Source organism: Macaca fascicularis, chromosome X (genome assembly GCF_037993035.2).
Source record: "Macaca fascicularis isolate 582-1 chromosome X, T2T-MFA8v1.1".
In the NCBI taxonomy this organism is placed as follows: domain Eukaryota; kingdom Metazoa; phylum Chordata; class Mammalia; order Primates; family Cercopithecidae; genus Macaca; species Macaca fascicularis.
Genome location: NC_088395.1, coordinates 147,556,658 through 147,578,519, shown reverse-complemented (window position 1 = coordinate 147,578,519; position 21,862 = coordinate 147,556,658).

Below are 21,862 nucleotides of genomic sequence, written 5' to 3'. Positions count from 1 at the left end.
TGCAAGCAGGTGAAGCAAAATTAATCAAGTAGTACTACATCAAACTGAAAAGCTTGCTGTAGAAAGGATGCAATCAACAGAGTGAAAAGACAACCTGTGTAATGGAAGAAAATGTTTGCAAACCATACTCCTGACAAAGGATTAATGTCCAAATATATCAGGAACTCCTACAACTCAATAGCAAAAAAAAAAAAAAAAAAAAAAACACGAAAAAACCTGGACAGAGGAGGTGAATAGGCATTTCTTCAAAGAAGACATACGAATGGCCAAAAAATAGATTAAAAGATCCTTAATGTCACTAATCATAAGAGCAATGCAAATCAAGACCACAATGAGATATTAACTCATGCTTTTCGGATAGCTGTAATTAAAAAATCAAAAGATAAGAAGTGGGGCAATGATATTGAGAAATTGAGAACCTATAAACTCTTGGTGGGAATGTGAAATAGGGCTGCCACTATGGAAAGCAGTGTGATGGTTCCTCAAAAAAAATTAACAATAGAACAATCTAAATGTCTATCAGTAGATGAATGAATAAGGAAAATGTATATGCATTCAGTGGAATGTAGTATTATTTAGCCTTAAAAAGAAAGAAATCCTGCCATATGCTACAACATAAATAATCCTGAAGGATGTTATGCTAAGTAAAATACATCAGTCACAGAAGGGCAATACTTCGTGTTTCTATTTATATCAGATATCAAAGATAATCAAACCCGTAAAAACAAAGAGGGCTGGGCATGGTGGCTCAGGCCTGTAATCCCAGCACTTTAGGAGGCCGAGGCAGGCAGATCAAGATGTCAGGAGATCGAGACCATCCTGGCCAACATGGTGAAACCTCGTCTGTACTAAAAATACAAAAAATGAGCTGGGTATGGTGGCGCGTGCCTGTAGTCCCAGCTACTCGGGAGGCTGAGGCAGGAGAACTGTTGCTTGAACCTAGCAGGCGGAGGTTGCAGTGAGCCAAGATTATACCACTGCACTCCAGCCTGGCAACAGAGCAAGACTCTGTCTCAAAAAAACAAAAAAAATATAAAGAGTAGAATGGTGGTTTCCAGGGTCTGGTGGAAGGAAAAAATGTATGGTCACTGGTATACTTTCTCAGGTTCCTGGCTCAATTATATTTCAATCTATACTGCTTTGGATCAGCTCTTTCTTCTATCTTGGGTTGGTACATTAAAATGTTTCTTAGATTTTGCTAATATTGAACTTGGCTATCTTAATGTTTTCTCTGCTATATTTGGGTTATTTCAGAGTGGAGAAGGTAGAAATGTCCATTACTCTCCCATTTTCAAACATCAAGTCCCTTTAAAAAATGTATTTAATGACATAAACCTAATTAGACATTCTGGTTCTTTTAAAAATATGAGGAAACATTTTAAGAAGTATACAGTTTGGTGGTGTAATTATATTCAGAGTTGTGCAGCTAACAACACTAATTCCAGAATATTTTAATCACTCTAAAAAGAAACTCCATACTCATCAGGAGACACTCATTATTCTTCACCTTAACTCCTGGCAACCACTAATCCATTTTGTGGCTCTGTGGATTTGCCTGTTGGAATATTTCATTATCAATAGAATCAGACAATTCATACAATTTGTGGCCTTATGTGTCGGGCTATTTTCATTTAGCATGATGTTTTTGAAGTTCCTCCATGTTGTAGCATAATTAATACAATTAATATTTTTATTGTGTTAAGAACACTTAACATGAGATCTACCATCTTAACAAATATTAAAGTGCACAGTACAATATTATTAACTGTAGGCACCATGCTGTAAGCAGCGGTTTAGAATTTACTTTGCCTAACTGAAACATTATACCCATTGAACAGCAACTTCCATTCATCTGGTGCACAGCTGCAGCTTACAAATGTTGCAGAATTAATGTCCCCAGCATCTAACTTCCAAGGATGGTGGGAGGGAGTAAGAAGGTAATTGCCTCAGTTACCCCATCTTTCAGAGGGACAATTCTGAGGTATGCTCTACACAATTCCTTTGAAGATTCCCAGTGAGACTTAGTCTCAGTCGCCCACACCAACAACCAGCTCAATAATGTACCCTCCATTCACTTTTCTTCTCTTACTCTCCCTGCTCCCATACTCAAAAGACCAATGATCACCTCTCAAACTTCCTGCACCCATTCTTGCACTCATTCTTAGAATGAAAAGAAAAGGACAAATACTCTGCATTGTAAGTATCCCTAGAGCAGCCAATGTCTTCATTGACATAGGGAAAAATGAAACTTAAAAAGAAAAAAAAATACACTCATACACATCAACACACATGCACATACATGCACACACGTGCAAAATTCTGAATATTAAGGAAAATTCCTAACATCCCCAAACTCTTCCCATGCACTTTCCCTAGATAGATAGATGGAAATTATTTGGCCCAGAAAAGCCTTTTTTCAATCAAAAATGTGCTCAAAACAGAGCAGGCACAAAAAAATAAAAAATACCCTATGAGGGCTGGGAGGGGTGGCTCACGCCTGTAATCCCAGCACTTTAGGAGGCTGGGACGGGTGAATCACCTGAGGTCAGGAGTTCGATATCAGCCTGACCAACATGGTGAAACCCCGTCTCTACTAAAAATACAAAAAATTAGCTGGGTGTGATGATGCATGCCTGTAATCTCGGCTACTCGGGAGGCTGAGGCAGGAGAATCACTTGAACCCGGGAGGCAGAGGTCGGGGTGAGCCAAGATGGTGCCATTGCACTCCAGCGTGGACTACAGAGCAAGACTCCATCCAAAAAAAAAAAAAAGTACACTGTGAGAAACAAAGGCGAATAGAACAGAAAAAAATCAGAAAAATAATACCCACTGCTAAAGTTTGCCACAGGAAAGATTAAAAATTTCACCAATTTCCACGTTCTATAATGGAAGCCAAGGTTATTTGGACCAACCCTCCTGTATTAGTTCATTTTCACACTGCTCATAAAGATATACCTGAAACCGGGAAGAAAAGGAGGTTTAATTGGACTTACAGTTCCACATTGCTGGGGAGGCCTCAGAATCACGGCATAGGACGAAGCGCACTTCTTACATGGCGGTGCCAAGGAGGAATGAGGAAGAAGCAAAAGCGGAAACCCCTGATAACCCCATCAGATCTCGTGAGACTTATTCATTACCACAAGAGTAGCACGAGAAAGACCCGCCCCCGTGATTCAATTACCTCCCTCTGGGTCCCTCCGGCAACGTGTGGGAATTCTGGGAGATACAATTGAAGTTGAGATTTGAATGGAGACGCCGCCAAACCACATCACCTCCCAAACAATTAAAAATTCTGAATAGAAGAAACATTAATTGTATCCAAAACTGATGGGCCAGGAAGGAACTATCAGCCTCATATCTCAAGAGAGACAGTAGTCAAGGCCCAGGACCTACTTATGAAAAGAGGTTAATAGCCGACTCTCTCCAAAAGGATCTGGGATTCCATACGACTGTATCTTCACGGTAAGGGTGAAACAGAAGTAAACCCGTCCCTATTTCCAAACTCAAGGAATTTTGGCGAAAGTTGTCTTGGAGCTGAGCAGAACAAGGAGGAAAACAGAAAAAAATTTGTGCCCCTGAGAAGTCATGACCACAGGCTGGCTATCACACAGATTGTCAAGCTAGTTCCATATTGCTTGGGTATTACAGAAAATCTGGAAACATAAATTTGTGTGTGTTGTCCCAGAGTAGCAGGATCTGTCAGAAACAAATTTCATCCTAACCCCCAAAGAATCCACATAAATCTTTTTACATTTGGGATTTTACCATTTGTTTTATGAATGAGAATGGACTTTAGTTTTAATATATTTTTATATACTCAATTTATATGGTGTTGGTATCAAAGTTCTGCTTGCCTCATAGAATAAGTTTAGGATTTTCCCTATTTTATTTTATAGAATCCTTCATATATATTGAAATGCTCTGTCTGGGGAAAAAAAATCTGGGCCTAGTGTTTTATCTGTAGGAACAATCCTTTATTTCCTTTAACATTTATGAGACTATTCAGATTACATGCTTCTTACTTCAATTTTACTAAGTTATATACTTATAAAAAATCTGTCTATTTGATCTAGGTTTTCAAATTTGTAGCATAAAGTGTTAATCATATTTTCTTATTAGCTTCTTAATCTATACTGTATCTATAGTTATGTATCTTTTTAATTCTTAGTTTTATTTGTGCTTTCTCTCTTTTTTTCTAAACTTGCCTGAGGTTTGCACCTTTTATTATGTTTCTCCAACAACCAAATTTGAGCTTTGCATGTTTTACTAATTTTCTCTACATCATTATCCCCTCACTTTAGTTTTTCAGAATTGATTCTGTTGTTTCTTTTCTAATTTTTTATTTAAATACGTAGTACATTAATTTTCAAGTTGTTGTAGAAACATTTAAGTCTATAAACTCCTATTGTCATATCACTTTTCCTGCTACTCACAAATTTACTCTGTAATATTTTCAATATCTTTAAGTTCTAAGTATTTTTAAATTTCTATTATGGTAATCCATGAATTGCCGAGAAATATTTATGTTATTAAATTTGTTGTTGAATTTCAACTTAATTTTATTTTAATTTGTTCTAACTCAATTGAAAATTCTTCACTAATTTTTTAAACCTCATATCAAGACTTTTATTCATATCAATTGTTGTGTAAATGCTCTCACCTTGAAGAACACTCTCTTGTAAGCTGCTTCCCTGCAACACTCTTGACTGGTTGCCCTCTAAGCCTGATTCAATTTTCTCATCCTAGGATTTTCCATCACTACACTTTTAACAATTTATCTGTCTCTTGTGTTGTGTCTCCTATTTTCCGCATTCCACATCTTTATCTTTCTTGGTTTACTTCTTCCTTTTGGTAGGAAAAAATCTCTAGTAGCTTCCTGAGAAAAGGTTCACAGGGAGACAGAATTTTAGAAATGTCATATGTCTGAAAAATGTATGTTTTCTACTTGCACATTTGATTTTAGTCTATGTGGAAATAGAAACGTATGCCAGAAATCATTTTTCTTTAGAATTTTCAAAGCATAAACCCATTGCCTTCTGGTTTATAGTGATGGTGTTGAATTTTTTTGTTGATTTCTTTTTGTTTGTTTTTCGAGATGGTGTTTTGCTCTTGTTGCCCAGGCTGGAGTGCAGTGGTGCGATCTTGGCTCACCACAACCTCCGCCTCCCGGGTTCAAGTGATTCTCCTGCCTCAGCCTCCCGAATAGCTGGGATTACAGGCAGGAACCACCACGCCCTGCTAATTTTGTGTTTTCAGTAGAGACAGGGTTTCTCCATGTTGGTCAGGCTGGTCTCTAACTGACCTCAGGTGATCCGTCCACCTCGGCCTCCCAAAGTGCTGGGATTACAGGCATGAGCCACCGTGCCCGGCTGGTGTTGAAAATTTTTAAGCCATCTGATTCCTCATCCTTTGTACCTGACCTATTTTTACCCCTGTGGAAACTTACACAATTTTCTCTTTGTTCTCAGTGTTCTGAAATTTTACATTGATATATCTTGACATGAGTCTATTTTCATCTATTTTGCTATATGCTAGCCTTTTAATCTATAAATACGCATCCTTAAATTCTGAGACTTTTTATTGAATTATTTTGCCAACAATTTATTCCCCTTTGTTTAACATATTTATTTTCTTTCTATAACTCATATAATTAAAATATTGGAAGAAATTATCTTGGAGAAGAAGCTAGCACCACATTGATTCTATTTGTGTCAAGCTATGACAGCTCAAGATTTTCATATTTTATTAAGGAGAAATGTTGTATTTCTTGGTATTCACATTGTTACCTAAAGAAGGGCAATGACTGGTCAAAAATTGAAATGTATGAGTAATAGTTAGAAGATGCAAGCCCCGTATCCTCCAGAACTTTAGCATATGAAAACCTTTAAATTCCAGTCAAGTTGATTTAAGCTTCAACATTCTCCCAGCTAAAATAAATCTGTTTGTGCTACGTTCTGGGATCAAAGGTGAATAGACATTGTTTCTGCCTTCGGTGATATCTCAATCCAAAGGGAGACAAGTAAAAATGATATAAAAAGAGAGATATCTAGGCTGGGCGTGGTGGCACATGCCTGTAATCCCATCTACTGGGGAGGCTGAGGCAGGAGAATAGCTTGAACCCAGGAGGCGGAGGTTGCAGTGAGTCACGATCACGCCACTGCACTCCAGCCTGGGTGACAGAGCGAGACTCCATCTCAAAAAAAAAAAAAAAAAAAAGAAGAAGAAAAAAGACATGTAAAGTGCTATAAAAACTGAGAAGAGGGACAGAATATCTGTGACAGATAACTTGGTTGGGGCAGTTGGAAACAAGGCGGTCTCAGTGTATGCTTTCAATGTGTCACATTTGATCATAGGCAGAAACAAATGCATCTTAACATTTATAGGGTCACAGACCCTTTTAAGGATGTGATGAAATTTATGATGATTCTTTCAATAAAAAATTATATAACAGCATACACATACATTTTGCTTACTAACTCAGAATGTGCATCATCAAGAACTCTGGGTATAGGAGAATGAGTAGGAATGTTTCAGGCAGACAAGAAGGAAAGGGGGGTCCAAACAGGAAACAGCATGTGCAGGACCCTGGAGAAAAGCTTGTGCATTATTGGAATCAAGGTGACTATAACATGACTCAGGGTGACTGGAGCATAAGCTGGAAGAGTAACCAGTCATGGTATAAGATGGAAATAGGCTGGACCCGGTGGCTCACGCCTGTAATCCTACACTTTGGGAGGCCAAGGCAGGTAGATCACCTGAGGTCAAGAGTTTGAGATCAGCCTGGCCAAAATGGCAAAACCCCGTCTCTACTAAAAATACAAAAATTAGCCGGGCGTGGTAGCGCACACCTGTAATCCCAGCTACTCAGGAGGCTGAGGCAGGAGAATCACTTGAACCTGGGGGTGGAGGTTGCAGTGAGCTGAGATTGCACCACTGCCCTCCAGCCTGGACGAAAGAGTGAAACTCCATCTCAAAAAAAAAAAAAAAAAAGGCCAGGCGTGGTGGCTCACGCGTATATTCCCAGCACCTTGGGAGGCTGAGACAGGCAGATTACCTGAGGTCAGGAGTTCGAGACCAGCCTGATCAACATGGAGAAACCCTGTCTCCACTAAAAATACAAAATTAGTTGGGCGTGGTGGCGCATGCCTGTAATCCCAGCTACTCAGGAGGCTGAGGCAGGAGAATCGCTTGAACCTGGGAGGCGGAGGTTGCACAAAGCCGAGATCGCACCATTGCACTCCAGCCTAGGCAACAGAAGCGAAACTCCATCTCAGGGAAAAAAAAAAAAAAAAAGGTAGAAAATATAAGATAAGAAGATAGCCAGGGATAAAGCATGAAGTATCTCAGATGTCAGTCATGCACTTTGTTTACTCAGAGACAAGACCATGATTGATTACAATTATGCACATCATGTCAACCCTCTTCTAACTGTTAACAAACATAACTGGAACAGCTAGTACGCAGTGGAATACTAATTAACATTCTGACTGTAGGGTTGCACTGGCATTCACTGTAGGTGTTGAATGTGGAGTGCTCAAACCTCAAGCTTACAGCTTCATGAAAGAAAAATCAATGTTAGAATGAAACAAAAAACCCCTCAACAACTACATCAATTATTTTATTCCTTAATAACTTACAGCAGAATGGCAATCTTCAATGAATAGAAATGCTTCTCAACCATAGAAACAACTTAGATTTACCTAGGAAATTTACAAAAAGCATACCATGTTTGAGATCTATCCCAGACCAATTAAATCAGAATTTATGGGGATCAATCGATCCTGGACATCTGAATTTCGGAAAGCTTGACAGATAACTTTAATGTGCATTCAAAATTGAGAACTTCTGTGTTAACAAAAACCATGAAAGTAAGTTCCTATCTACTCATCTGCCTTAATTATACTACACTGTTCTCATGCAGCATGATACAAGTCAAAATTAATTTTTTTTTTTTTCAGATGGAGTCTAGCTCTGTTGCCCAGGCTGGAGTGCAGTGGTGCCATCTCAGCTCACTACAACCTCCGCCTCCCGGGTTCAAGAGATTCTCCTGCCTTAGCCTCCTAAGTAGCTGGGATTATAGGCGCCCACCACCACACCCAGCTAATTTTTGTATTTTTAGTAGAGATGGGGTTTCACTGTGTTGGCCAGGCTGCTCTCGAACTCCTGACCTCGTGATCTGCCCACCTTGGTCTCCCAAAGTGCTGGGATTACGGGTGTGAGCCACCATGCCTGGCCAAAATTTATATTTTTAAATATTTAAAAATATATGTGGTAAGGCACAGTGGCTCATGCCTATAATCCCATCACTTTGGGAGGCCGAGGTGGGTGGATCACTTGAACTGAGGAGTTTAAGACCAGCTTGAAAATATGGCGAAACCCTGTCTCTACAAAAAAATACAAAAAATTAGCCAGGCCTAGTGGTGCGTGCCTGTGGTCCCAGCTACTCAGGAAGGTAAGGCGAGAGGACTGCTTGGGAGGGTCGCTTGAGCTCAGGAGGCTGAGGCTGCAGTGCACAGAGATGGAGCCGCTGTACTCCAATCCAGTCTGGGCAACAAAGTGAGGTTCTGTCTCATATATATATATGTTTGGCCACTTTAATTCCTCTGCAATGGAAGTCCGAGCAGCATGCTTGAGGGTCAGTATCAGGACCTGCAGGCAGCCAGCCTGTGCTAGAAATGTTCAGAGTGGGTTTTTTCACATACAGTTTCATCTTCTGAGTGTACTGCCTGAGGCTATTGTTCTCGTCATATCTTGCAGATCTTTCTGGGGAAAAGGCCGCATGCATCAACAGGTTTTTTGCTAAGGGTCTTGTAATTAATTGGATGACCCTTCAGTCAAAGAATTTCTAGGGACAAGATTTTTCCTCTTTTGGCTCAGGAAACTGCAGGCATCAGTTGCACAACAATATTTAACATTACCACAGCTAATGTCATACCCATTGCCTTAAACAAAATGTACAGAATTTAATATTTTTAGTTACACCCAAACACTATATAGGGTTTGCAATTAATCATTGTTGTATTCTATATTCTGTTTGATACTGAACGTGGAACTTCAAGAAGAGAGTCACACAATGATTTATTCAGTAAATATGTATAGAGCTTGTGTGTATCAAAAACTGTGCTAAGTGCTGACATTAGAAAACATACCATGTACCTGGCTTCAACATGTTGTCATTCTATTAAATGGTGTAAATGACACAACATTGAATCATAAAAGTTTCAAAAGAGAAGTTCACACAAAAAAAGAGCTAGGCAAATACAAGGGACATTATGATCACTTAGAGCTGGTATCAGTTAAAGCCAGGTCTTCAAGGCCCATAAATGCCAGCATAGAAAACCTAGAACAAACTGTCTACACCAAGGGGAGTTTGTTTTATTTTGTTTTGTTTTTCATAGGAAAATAAGATCAGAGTTTCAAGAAGGTTATAAGACTAACTGCAACATATAGGATGGATTGAAGATCAACAAGAGAAGACAGAAGGTGAGTTATGAGTTTTATTAAATGGTGAAATTCATAGATGATGGTGGCCTGGGCAAAGAAAGTGGAAGCAAGGACTGGAAGAAAGAGAGATGCGAGAATCATTGCAAAGATAAAGAATAAAAGTCTTGGCATGAGTTTTCAAGTTGAGGCTGTTTAAAAATATTGTGGGATTCTTGGCATTCATCTGTCCATCAAATTATTCAGTAAGTCTTTATTTAAAAACTACTAAGCAACAACCACTGTGCTGGGTTCTGGAGGTACAGCAATGAATATGGGATTAATGGTCCCTGACTTCATAAAGCTTTATGCACAGGGAGAGACAGATAATAAATAAAAGACACAAGCAGTTGTAAATGCTGTGAAGGAAATTTGGGGATGCTGAAAGAGAGTAACAGACAGCAGTGATGGGTGGTGTAATGGACAGAACTACTGTATTTTGGGTACTAATTGAAGCTTTCTCCAAGGAAGTCTTATTTGATATATCCGAAAGAGCAAGCATTGAAAAAGAGGGGAAAAAAAAAAAAAACAGCTGGCAAGGCTCTAAATAGGACAATTTTGGCATAGTTCTGTGTTTGAAGAACAGAGAGTTGCTAATGTGCAGAATAATGCTGAGAATTTGAGTAAGAGGAAAACGGTAAAGTAACCAGCAGTTTGCTGTCCTTGATAAAAGCAGTTCCAGTGGAATGAGATCAAAACCAAATTAAACTGAACTGAAAAGTGAGTGGGAAGAAATGAGGGAAGTGGGTCCAGTGTATTTAGTGGAGAAAAGAAATGAGGGGGTAGGTGGCAGGGGGATACACAACAGGGAAAATTCTAGTTTGTAAAAGTGATATAAGAATTTAGATCACAATTGTATATGTATATTGAGCTGGTAGAGAGCGAGAGATTAACGTACATGAGAAAATAAAATTGAGAGCAATGGACTGTGGTTTCTAGCACCTACAGTTCACTCTCACCTTGCCTTTGAGTTGGATAAATGGCTGAAAGCTGATTCTTTTTCAAAGTTGGTTTCTATTTGGGAGAGAAGGGAGTAGGGAACAAAATGAAATTGTAAACTGCATGGAAAAATAAGGATATTCAGTACCAAAGAGGAAGAAAAGAGCTCAGGAACAAGATCCTGGTCCTCAAACCCAATGCTGCCTACTTTCTAGTCTAGTTTCACATCAGCCCTACTCCAGTTCCCAAAAGAACAATGATTGTTTCATTGAATCCAACCAAGAGCACTTTATACATCCCACTATATACATCTGTCATCTAAAAGAAGAAAGAGTATTTTAGCACTAAAAATAAAAAGAATGTAATATTAAGATTAAAATCAAATAACAAATCTAGCTTCATTGAAAACCCGTCTATACTGTTTTCTTTTTCTTTTTTTAATTCTGCTGTGGATTAGTGAAAATATTATCCCAGTCTTGTGTCTGTCTGGAAATCAATATTGCCTTGACTGATTGCCTTATGAAATCTCTTCCAATTCAATTTCCATGATTCAGTTAATAATTATAAAACATATCATATTTGAAGTAAAATAATTTCCTTTTTATCTTCCATTCAGTGATCTTATAAATAACTCTTCACCAAGTCACCTTTGCAGTTCTCTCAGCTATAGGCATCTAAAGCAACATTTTGACACCCTCATCAGTTTCAAAGGCCTATTCTCCCAACTTTTCAGAGAGCCCAGAGCATTTACAATAAACATATCTCTCAGCACAAAAGATAATAGCTGGTTCAACTGTTCTCTGTCAGCCTGAATGTTGATTAAGACCTCAGTAATCACACTCCACTCTGCACAAATCCAAAATCACAAATGCAGATTAATTTATGAGAACAGAAGGAAAGAATTGAAAGAAAAAAAAGGCTGTTTTGCTGAAAGAAAGGAAAACACAAAAGAAGTCCCACTGGCTAGCTCATTTGGATATTTTTATTTTTAAAGTGTTTAAGCATCCTAGTATTTTTTCAGCACTCTTAAAGAGACAATTAAATATTATATCAAATAGGTTATTTAAAAAGATTACTTAAGTTATAACAGGTGGACTCTAAATACCAGAATTATCACTGGCTTACTAAGACCTCTGATCTGCAAGCATGTGCCTGATGATGGCTTTCTAATTCCAACAGCATGGGCCTGGAGCAAAGTTTATTTTACTGCAAGGTCTACTTTATTGAATTTACTGCCTGTCCTAATTCTATATATTTCCGATTAGCTGACCTTCAAAGCTGATGTTAGTAGAAGGAAACTGTTTTCTGACATGCTAACATTTTAAAGCTAATAGTTTTTTAATAAGCAATTGAGTTTGCAGCATTCTGCTCCTGTTATGTTTTATTAGTTTTTGTGCTTTAATTTGGTATGTGTGTTTTGGCATAACTCCAATGGCAGGTGCAATTTTAAAAATGGAATCAATTAGATTCATTGTGATGTCTGATATAAGCATTCCAAGCTTAGCTTTTAAAACAAAATGCTAGGCTTGGCTCTTTCCAGAGTCCTGCAAAGAAAATGTATTGATTCCATAGGGCTTTCTCTACTGTAGCTTTTGGAAATTTTGTTTCCACTCTTCAAATGTCCAAATCCACAATCCCCCAAACAGCTTTTATTGAGAACCACAACCTCATCTCCTCTTTTTTCGAAGCGATTAAGTGCATCTAGCAGGAGAGCCCGAGTACAGTTTGTTTTCCTCTTTAAAATCTCTCTCTAGTGCTTTCTGCAGTACCGCCAATTAATAGGGGCTTCATAAATCTTTGTTAAATGACAGGTTGAGCGAATTTGTCGTCTCTTCTCTTTTCTTCGACTTGCAGTAAGAGAAATTTCTTTTTTCTAAGACTAAACCTTGTCAGTGATGTAGAATTTATCTGATTCTTTCCACTCATGCCTTCTTCAAGACTTTGATTCATCTGATGTATTTCTTCTTAGTCTAACTGTCTTTGGTCTTCATTTCTTCATTAGCCACTTAGTGGCTTCCTGTTAACACAGACAAATATCTCAGTTTTGTTAAATGTCCTAAAGGGAATGGTGACTGGGACAAGGCGTCTACATTGGAATACTAGGTTGGGTAGCAATATTCTGTTGCTTTATATCTGTGTGGCGGAAATAAAACCATACACTTGTGTCACGTGCTTTCCATATCTGAGTTTTATCTTAAAATAAAAAGGTAAAAATAAAAACAAACAAAAAAGAAACACATTGAAGACAAGAGGTTGATTAAGGCTAAAGTAAATTAAAATACAAAAGAGACCTGAAGAATCTCTTAGAAGAAAAACACAGTTAGGCCTCAGAAGCGACTTCAGCCTTGCTTGATTTGCAAATATAAGCAAAATTTAACTTGAGTTACTTCTTGTAAATGTTTATATCACAGAAAAACAGAATGTAAACTCAACCGATCAGAAGCAGTTAACAAACATATAATTAGGACTTTCCAATGGGATAGATCAAATGAGGCAACTGTATAACAGTAACCAAGCAAATACCATCTGCTTTACTTCTGTGTGTGTTTTATAAAATTCTCCCCATTGTTTTCCCTTGATGGAGCTCCTGAATGGCTTCTAGTTTGGAGCTGCACAATTCATGGAATATTTTTTGCTCAAACTCTTTAAAAATGGTATTGTGCCTCAGTTTACCTTTTAACATTAGAAATATTAGTCACTGACTTGACAAGGTGAACAATTTCTAAAGACTAGACAGCAACTCCTTTTGTAAGTCAAGCAATTTCCAATGCTTTGTTTTCAACAAAATTGAATGACTTGCGGTTGTCACGTATATAGCTTTCAGTATGTAATTCATGAAGAATTCAAATAATTGAGTGAAATTGCTGTAAAAAAAATCCTTCTTCCATTCCTGTATACATATTCATGGAAACAAAGTCTCTTTTTGACAAAGAAAAAAATCAAAATAGAATTGATAATGAACCCTCTCTTATTCTAGCAATTGGTATAGTTATCTATGTCTACAAGAATGAATGAGAGTAAATGAGAGGGGAACAGGAACAATATGTGCCATCTCATTAAGAAATGTATTTTCTTTTTTCTTTTTTTTTTTTCTTTGAGACGGAGTTTTGCTCTTGTTGCCCAGGCTGGAATGCAATGGCACGATCTTGGCTCACTGCAACCTCCACCTCCCTGGCTCAAGCAATTCTCCTGCCTCAGCCTCCTGAGTAGCTGGGATTACAGGCATGTTTCACCACGCCCAACTAATTTTGTATTTTTAGTAGAGACAGGGTTTCTCCATGTTGGTCAGGCTGGTCTCGAACTCCCCACCTCAGGTGATCCTCCCGCCTCGGTCTCCCAAAGTGTTGGGATTATAGGCATGAGCCACCACGCCTGGCCAAGAAATGTATTTTCAATAAATATTAACATTGTATGTTTAGCAATTATTTTCCAAAAAAACTTAATGTACTCTTTTCAATCAATTTCATGCTGCTATTAATTGAAACCTGCAAGTATGTTTATCAAAACAATATGGGTGGTTATTTTTCTGTATTGTTGCGTTACATGTGGTTTTTTACTTTCTTCTTTGTATTTTTCGTATTTTTAAATCTTACAATAGGCACATATCATTTTTCACTGAATAAAGCAATAACCTATTAAAGGTATTAAAAAATACTTTCCCTTGAAAACACCTCCGTTAAGCTATTTATTTTCCTTCTCTTTTGCTTATCTCCTTTTCATCATTATTCAGTCATCTCATTTTCTACAAGAATCCTGCCCCTACTACTCCACTGAAAATATACTCTTCAAGGTCAGCCTTATCATTACAAAATCTTCAGTCTTTACTTCCCTTGACAGCTCTCCCCAACATTCGGTATAGTCAACTTGTTTGAGACTTGCAAAATGTGTCCCTTGGCTATTCATTCCCTTTTGTTTTTCCCTTTTTGCTCGCATGTTCGCTCTCTCTTTGACTGGCTTTATTATGTCATCTGCTAGTTGCGAAATGTAAACCCCAGCCTAAATATTTAGGACGCTACTAGCTATGTGTCTCCAGGCCATTATATCATGGTTGAATGACTTTCCAGCCTGCATTCGCCATTCAGACTGTTCTTTGACCTTGAGCCATAGTTCCATAACTGCCATTTTCACTAGGATATCTTGACACCACCTTAAACCCAACATGTCTAAAACCACATCTGTTGCTCCAAGTCAGTTTTCCCTCTAGACTATACTTGTTCTGCCACAGAACTAGGTCATAACTTCATTGCTTTTGCAATAGCCTTTGGCCAAAAACAAGAAAAAGTCACAAAGTGATCTTTAGCTACAGTAGAAAGATGAAAACAGAACACACAGAAAGTCTGAATACAAGAATATTTATTTTTAGAGCTGATTTCATAAAAGAAATCAGACCAATATATCATTATGTCAGTTTAAGCATAGCCATAAAAGTAAATTTGGCTTCAAATTTGGAGTCAGTCAGTCTCTGGAGAGAAATGTGTTCATTACCAATATTAGCAGCATTTTATCCTCCAAGTAATTTGCATTAAAAACCATGGGGAGGTACAATTCTCTGTTTTTTAAACCTCATATGCAGCCCTTTGCCTACTCTTGTCAAGTATTTTCAAATGTCTTTTGTTGTTCATTACATTTGCACGCCCACAAAATACCTAATTCATGTCATGTTCACCTTACATTAAGATGTTACAACACTCAAACTCTTTTAACTGACAGACTTCATCTCCATTGTCTTCCATGTTCTGTTCCTGTTTGTATAAATTCAACCTGCTTTAAAAATTATATTTGGTACTTGATGACTATAAGATAGAGACTATAAACCTGAGTATTCAAGGCATATAAAATCTGATCAGAAACCACCCTCCAATCTAATCCACAACTACATTCCTTCACAAACTATGTCTAATCAGCTTTTGATAAATGCTATACATGAAGTGTGGGATATGATGAGGTTTCTCTTCAAATAACCCGATCAATCTTTTATTCTTTAATTCATAGTACCTCCTCCTTTCTTTTTTCCTTTTTCTCTTATTTCCTTTTTGCCTTTGTTAGATGCCCAGGCACACCACAGTACCAGGTGTTATCAGTACCAGGTGTTATCAGTACCAGCTCACATTCCTTTCCTTATTTGGAAAAAGGACTACTTTCTAGCTCATTACAGCCACCCCTTCCCCTTTCCTCTCTGCTCTCTTTTACGTGCCCACCTTATCTTAAAAAAAAAAAATCAAATGTTTAGCCCACCGGGATTAGTTCAGATTGCACGACCCGACCCCAGCCAATGGGGAAAGGTACAGGGGCAGGACTTTCGTTGTTCAGGTGTGCTCTCATGGCGACTGGCCAAGGAGGCACCTCTCTGCGCAGAATAAAATTGCTTTGCTAAGAATCCTTTTTTGAGTGTTCCTTTTCCTTAGGATTTTGACTGTTATTCCCAACAGTTTGAAATAAAAATGGTGGATACATAGTTTAAAAAAAAAAAAAAAGCATATTGGAAGCAGAGGTGAAGTGGAATCTAGTGAATGTAGCAAATAAGTAGAGAGCCTAAAACAAATGTTTAGGGGTTGAATGAAGTAGGAGCCAGTAAAGGAGAGTGAGAAAGAGAAGTCGGTGAGGCAGAAAGAAAACAAAGTTAAATGTGAAGTTATAAAAGACAGGGGAAGAAGATGTTCAAACAAAGAGAGAATTATCAACTGTTTAAGAGTGGTAGGTGACCGTTGTGACCGTTAAATTGGTAGTGGACAGATGGAAATCTGCGGAGGTTAAGGAACGATAGGAATTTTGAGAAAAAGAAACAGTGACTATCAACTATTCTTTTTTTTTTTCTTTTTTTAGATGGAGTCTCACTCTGTAGCCCAGGCTGGAGTGCAATGGCACAATCTCGGCTTACTGCAGCCTCTGCCTCCCAGGTTCAAGCAATTCTCCTGCCTTAGCCTCCCGAGTAGCTGGGACTACAGGTGTGTGCCACCACGCCTGGCTATTTGGTTTTTTATTATTATTTTTTGTACTTTTAGTAGAGACAGGGTTTCACCATGTTGGCCAGGATGGTCTTGATCTCCTGACCTCGTGATCCACCCACCTCGGCCTCCCAAATGCTGCGATTACAGGCATGAACCAACCCCCCCAGCCAACAACTCTTATAACAGGTTTTGCAGTGAGGAGAGCAGATAAATTAGACTATAGATGGAGATTTAGGGTGAATAAAGTTTTTATTATTTTATTTTGAAGATAGTAGTTATTTTAACATATTTGGATGTTAACAGACATGATCCAATAGAGGCGAAACTGATGTTGCAAGAGAAAGATGGTGTAACTGAAAGAGGTGAAAGAGAATGGGGCCCAGTGCAATTGTGGAGGGACTGCCCCTTCATAGGAACAGGGACACTTTTTTGGTTTGGTTAATATTTTGAAAAAAAATATTAACATGAGGCTTGGAGATGTCACAGTCAAAAGATGGAGCAGGCTTCTTTCCATTGCTTCCTCCCATTTTCTCAGTGAGGTATACAACTGAAAATAAGCGGATTGGGATAGGTGAATATATGAAGTTTAAGGAAAGCGAATGTATGAAAATGAGTTCTCAGACAGTAAAAAAGTGAACTTGCTATAGAAAAACAGTTGAAATTCCAGGAAGTATTGAGACCTAATTTGAGTTTTGAGAGCATTAAAGTTAAACCAGGGTGCCTGATGATTTGATTTTCTCCAGCTATGAAGAAATGGTAATTAATGTACAAGGCAAAAATGGGACTCAACTTCATGATTTCCAACTCTAACACCAATATTCTTTGTACTATACTATATTAATGGTATTTTCTTTTTAAATTCACTAGAAAAATCATAGCTCAGGTTATAATTGAGTAAGATATTTTCTTCAAATTAAAAAATATATATCCAAGTGGAGGATGAGCGACAATACCTGTGGAAATAAATTGAAGAAGCTTACAACAGGAAGCCATTTGTAGCTTGTATGCCAATCAGCATACATTTCCCCCTGTAAATATTGCAAAATGTCCATATGCTCATGTTGCAAAAGCCCTCTTGGAGCCTTGTAATCAGGCCAGTGGACCATATTGTTAGGCACAATCTAACCTCTTTCAGTCTTGGCCTCAAACAAAGGACAGCAGGCTGATAGAGCTAGAGCTAATTAGCACCCCATTCATCTTGCCTTATGCTTAGAATGCCTAAAGGAAACTTCCTTTTTCTGCCTGATGATACAACAGAATCAGTCTCTTTTGCTTTCTGATTTGAGTCATTTATCAATCATCATTCTGCAGACACACTGAGAAGCAAAGAATGTATACACATATACATGCTTATGTTTAAAATGTTTTATAGGGGATATATATGTTTTCTAGCAGGTGTGTATGTATGTGCTTGGCACCACAATATAATGAAAAGAAAAGCGGGAGGGGTTGAGGGCAGCGAAGTCTGGAAACTGAGTACAGCTATTCCTGGAGAGACAGAATGGCGTAAAGTTAAAAGCATGGACTCTGGAGTCAAACTTCTTGGCCTGAATCCTGGCTCTGACACTCACTAGCCACATGGCCCTGGCCAAGTTACTTACCTTTTCCGGACCTCAGTCACCAATTCGTAACATATAAATAATAGTAGTACTTAAAATAAAAGGTTGTTGAAAGAATTAAATGAGTTGATGTTTGGAACTCTAGTATTTACCAGCTGGTGATCCTGGGAACATCATTTAAACTCTAAAGGTTCAATTTCCTTATCAGTAAAACTTACCTCCAAAGCCTCCTCTGCTTTTGCAATTTTTTTCCTGTCACAAGATTTTACATTTTCTGGTATTTTGGCAACAGATTCATGGTTAAATAAATATTGTATTAGTTACAAAATTTCCTCAAAATTCTGTTACTTATACCAATGTCCTCATCAGCGGCCAGACACATTTATGACCATTAATATTTGATTCAAGAATGTCATATGTTGGTGGGGCACAGTGGCACACACCTGTAATTCTAGCACTTTGGGAGGCCGAGGCAGGCAGATCACAAGGTCAGGAGCTCAAGACCAGCCTGACCAACATGGTGAAACCCCATCTCTACTAAAGATACAAAAGAAAAAAAAATGAGCTGGGTGTGGTGGTGCATGCCTGTAATTCCAGCTACTCAAGAGGCTGAGGCAGGAGAATGGCTTGAACCCGGGAGGCGGAGGTTGCAGTGATCCAAGATCGCGCCATTGCATTCCAGCCAGGGTGACAGGGTGAGACTCCATCTCAAAAAAAAAAAAAAAAAAAAGTCATATGTTAACCTGAAAAGCAGATGAGTCTTTCTAAGAATATATCTACATTAATATCCAATTTGGTTTGCATTTCTTGAGGCCTTAACAATGGAATCCAAAAAGGTGTACAACTAGTGAAGCTCAATCTATGTAGTGGACTGCATAGAAGATGCCTCATCTACAAAGCTTAGAGGAATTATAGAATTGTCACTATCGACAGGCAGCACTTTGTCTCCCTGTCATGTGTCTCCCTCTAGTTACTTCATAATAAGGGTAGTCCTGTGTCTTGTTCACTCTGCATTCTCATGCCCAGAACAGAGTCTCTGACACTAAATAGGTCTAAAAATTGTGTGAAACGTGAATGAGGAAATGAATGAAGAAAAGGCTCACCTGATCATTTGTCTCATCTTTCATCTACCTTGCAGCCAATTCTCATTATCCAAAACCTTTTAAGTAATGCTATAACAAACATTTATTCTGATAAGATAGAAGAAGAGTAATGGATATGCTTGAGTAATCAATTCCTGAGCAATATTCAGAAGGCTCACAAGAAATACCTGATTATTTACAATGCCTCAAGTACCGTCTTTGCCTATGGCATAAAATGTTGCTTCTTATAACACTTTTGGTGCCCCCCCATCACTCACTTCATACACAATACACAGGGGCGTGTGCACACACACACACGCACACACACACAATTAATTTCTTCAATAAAGACTTCACTTCAGTAGTGATAAAAACACATTGCTAAAATGGTAAGGAAGAAAGCAAAACAAGAAAATGCTGTTTCATACTTAAGACTCTGGGCTTTTGTGTTCCGTATGGTAACTGAGCTTGCAACATAGCAAATACAGATTCCAAAAGATCTTTTTATCCCTCTATTTTGTGATTTGTGCAGCCAAGCATGCTAGAAAGAATAAGTAACCAGAACAAAGAGCTGACAGGCAAACAGATAGCAATCTGCCATCAGTGAAGAGAATACTTTCCTCAGGCTCCAAGATTATTATTATTTTCTTCTTATTTAAACCTATACTGCTGGGCAGAACAAACATAAGTACACAGAACCCAATCACAACAGGTGAAATCATGATGAAATAAGACCCTGAATCTTGGTTAGAAAGAAGATGGTCAACATACTATAAACAAGGGTGGGAGGTAACTCCACAAGAATAATTTGGATATGAAAAGTCTGGAAATTATTTTTTAATATACTTTTGTGGCTTAACTTGGCTTTACTATAATCTCATAAATACCCAGGAGTCATTAACTTTGCAAATTGTTTGGAGGATTCTGAGGAGTTAATCCCAGAAGATAGTATAATGTACAAAAAAATCATTTACTAGAATTTTTTTTTTATTACAAAGAAGCAAAAAGAAATAAAATAGAAAAGAGGTTCCATGAAGTATAGAGGATGCTAGACTAGGAGTCAAAAAACCTGGCGTTCAGTCTCGGTCTAAAGTAAATGAATTCTCCTTCTCTGTGCTTTCTGTTTCCCATGAATAAATAAGGGGTGATGAAAGGAGATGTGCATTCAATCAGTTCCCTCCAAGCTCTACCATTATTATTTTGAAAATCTTTCCTATTTACAGAACATGTCTTAGTTTACAAAAAGCTCCATCACCAAATCCTTAAAACAATACTGTTAAGATAAGAGTTATTATCCCTATTTACAAATAAGGAAGCAAAAACTCAGCGTGATTAACACATTTTCCCAAAATTCTCCTTCTAGAATGTTGTCAATCCAGTTCTCATATCAAATTCAATGTTCTTTCAGGGATCCTATACTGATTCCCTGATATGATTTATCCTAATATACATAGTACCTCTCAAAACTTAAACTAGTGTGTGACCCACACAGAATGGGGCTTTAAAACAGTAATGGATTTCATCAGACTGGAAATGACTAATTCTCATAAAATATAAGGGTCGGGAAGATGTTGATCAAAGGATACAAAATTTCAGTTAGATAGGAAGGATTGGTTTAAGAGATCTGTTTTACAGATAGCACGGTGACTGTGGTTAATAAAAACATTATATTCTTGCACATTGCTAAGAAAATATATTTTAAATGTTCTTACCACAAAAAAGATAAATAAGTGAAGTAATGTATATGTTAATTAGCTAGATTTAGCCATCCTGCAATATACGTGTGTTTCAAAACAATATGATGTACACAATAAATATATATAATTTTTACTCATCAATTAAAATAAATAAATGTTTAAAAATGAAATAAAAATAAAAAGCAGTTGGACTTTATACCACAATGTTTTTATATGATTATTTGAAAGCCCTCTAGCTAAAGACTATCAGGAACACACTATAGTTGAACAAATTGGGTTTTTTACTCATTACAGTAAGAGAGAATGTACACTATAGAGAACCATTTTATCAATTATGGGGGCATTCAGTAGGAAGATAATAAAAGGACTTGTTTTAGTGTTTGGATTTGTATTAGGTGATTTGGGGGAAATTCTGAGGAAGAAGAATTTTTCTCTGGATTGAATACTCTCAGGAAGTAGGGGTAATGTGATAATTAGGTATCTGAATACATCTTATCTATTGTGAGGGCAGTCTAAAAGCAAGGGTAAAGTTATAATTGGTAAAAGAAAAAAAGCAGTAACTTATATGAGTCAGAATAGTGAGATAACCGGTCATTTTCATGACTTGCACAATGTTCATGTTCTGTCTGTGTTCAAACATGGTTGCAGAGCGGTCTTGTTTTTGCCTTCATCCATCATGGTCAGAGAGTGGCCTCATTTAATGCTGATGTTCCTGATACAGTAATACCAAGGCCTAGCTGTGAGTGCCAAGCCGGCTCCTAGCAACAACTGGGCATCACTTGTGAATGTCAGAAGCTGTTTTTCCTCTTTCTCAAAACCAGTTAAACATTTTAGTTCAGTGACTTGCCCTGCAGCTGGTGGATGAGAAGGAATTTTCAAAAGTGGAAAAAAAATAGAACAAGGTATGTTCTTTCTCAAAAGACATGTTTTCCAGCACTACTTTTATATGGCAAATTATTTCTTATATAAAGTTAAAATATAAAGAAGAGATTAGGAGAAAATGCTTGTGATATGTATAAAAAACAAATAATTATACAATTTTTTTCTATAAATAAAAAATCAAACAACCCAATAGAAAAATATCGCAACAATTCCCAGATTAATAACTACAAATAGATAACTAAAGATATTCAACTTTACTATTCATAAAGTAAATA